The sequence below is a fragment of the Trachymyrmex cornetzi genome, unplaced genomic scaffold, assembly GCF_001594075.2.
Source record: "Trachymyrmex cornetzi isolate Tcor2-1 unplaced genomic scaffold, Tcor1.1 scaffold1466, whole genome shotgun sequence".
Lineage (NCBI taxonomy): Eukaryota > Metazoa > Arthropoda > Insecta > Hymenoptera > Formicidae > Trachymyrmex > Trachymyrmex cornetzi.
This window is the reverse complement of record NW_017296055.1, coordinates 51,342-53,634: the sequence shown is the minus strand read 5'-3', so window position 1 is coordinate 53,634 and position 2,293 is coordinate 51,342. Positions and strand designations below refer to the sequence as shown.

Below are 2,293 nucleotides of genomic sequence, written 5' to 3'. Positions count from 1 at the left end.
TTTGTATCGCGCATAATGCGAAAGCGTTTGACGCTCAGTTTATCTTAAAATACATCGTAGAACAATCTGGCATAATTCAAGAGCCACGGATGATTTTGAACGGGACGAAAATTATCATGATGACGGTCGGTAATACGAAATTTATTGATAGCTCAAATTATATGCCGATGCGATTATCTGATTTATCTAAGGCTTTCGGACTGCAGGATACATCGGGTAAAGGCATCTTTCCTCATTTATTCAATAGAAAAGAGCATCAAGCATATATCGGACCAATACCTAGCGCACGGTATTATTCGCCCGAACAAATGAAACCCGAGGAATACGAGCATTTTATAAAATGGCACGACGATATGACACAATCTGGCTTCGTTTTTGATTTTCAACGCGAAATAGTCAAATATTGTCGTAACGACGTAGAAATCCTTCGACGGGCGTGCTTGGCTTTCAGGAAAATCTTTCTTGAACGCGGGAGCGTGTGTCCGTTCGTGGAATGCACAACTATCGCTTCTACGTGCATGAAAGTTTTTCGCAGAAACTTTTTACACGGGAAAGAAATAGGAGTCATTCCAGTTGGTGGATACAGATATTGAGATAATCAGTCGCGCAAAGCCGTGCAGTGGTTGGTGTGAATGGAGCGTGAGCTCAATCAACGGATAAGCCACGCGGGGCGAGGGCGCGAATTTCGGATTGCCGGTACGCCCGTCGATGGATATTACGAAACTGATTTGGAGAACGAGACGCAACGTTACGTGTTACAATTTCACGGATGCTTTTGGCATGGGTGTCCATCATGCTTCCGAATAAATCGTGAGAGAAAACTCAGTTCTTCCACCGATCATGGCGATACGATCGACGCGCGCTACGAGCGAACTCTCGCGGCGACATGGCGTCTTCGACGACGGGGATACCTGGTGATGGAGAAATGGGAGTGTGATTTCGACCGAGAAATACGTGAGAATAATGAGATGCATGATTTTCTTGAAAATGCTCAAATAATAGAGAACTCGTCTCTCGATCCGCGCGACGCATTTTTCGGTGGCCGAACGGGGAATATAGCAACCCGATGCGATGTTGCGGGAACGGAGAAAATACGCTACATAGACGTATGCTCTCTGTATCCCTATGTACTGAAAACGGGTGCTTTTCCGATCGGTCACCCAAAGATCTACATCGGAGAGGAATGTTCCGAGTTAATCGGCGTATTTCCGGATTTCGATTTCAACTCACTCGAAGGACTCATTCGTTGTAAAGTACTCCCTCCGCGCGATCTCTTTCATCCGGTACTCCCGTATCGCGTACGCGGCAAATTGTTGTTCGCGCTGTGTCGGAGTTGCTGCGAAACGTTCTCGCAAGCTGAGTGTACTCACAGTCTCGCCGAGCGTGAATTCGAGGGTACCTAGGTATCCTGTGAATTACGCAAAGCCGTCGAGAAAGGTTGTCGCGTGTCGGAAGTGAGAGAAATTTGGCAATACAAGGTCACGCGATACGATCCCGATACGCGGCAGGGTGGATTGTTTACCGGATATATCAATAGTTTTTTGCAATTGAAGCAGGAAGCTAGCGGATGGCCGAACGAATGCGTGGATGACGAAGCTAAGGAGCGATATCTTCGGGAATACGAGGAAACCGAGGGTATCGTTCTCGATAAAAATAACATCGCTCGAAATCCAGGTCTACGTTCGGTTGCAAAGCTCTGCTTAAATTCCTTTTGGGGAAAATTCGGTCAACGATCCAATTTGCCTAACACCGAGATCGTGAAAAAATAGCAGCGATTGGCAGCTTTGCTCACGAGTCCAGAACACGAAATAACCGATATATTACTCATCAACGACGAGGTAATATATGTCTCGTGGAGATTGCGAAAAGAAGCGGTCGTAGCTTCTCAGCAGACAAACGTCGTGATCGCGGCATTCACGACGGCGCTGGCGCGACTGAAATTATACGAACATTTAGAATTATTGAATAGGCGAGTATTGTATTATGATACAGATTCCTGCTTATATATAAGTACAGGCGATCCGAACGAGTACGAGCCACGTACGGGAAATTTTTTGGGGGATATGACCGACGAACTCGAGAGCTACGGCCGCGGTAGTTATATCGAATCGTTCGTGTCGGCTGGCCCGAAATTCTATGCGTACGTTGTTCGTACACCGGAAGATCGCCTGCATGAAATCTGTAAAGTAAAAGGAATAACGCTTAATTATAGAAACTCGCTTAGGGTAAATTTCGATAGTATCAGAAGATTGATAATAGAAAATGAGAGAGAAAGGTACGGAGTAGAAGAAGA

General features: G+C 45.9%; 1 pseudogene; it reads left to right on the top strand.

The window, feature by feature from the left end:
• LOC108757562 (uncharacterized) overlaps positions 1-1,769 on the top strand; it is a 10,832-nt pseudogene extending 9,063 nt beyond the window's left edge.
• Positions 1,770-2,293: the final 524 nt, after the last annotated feature.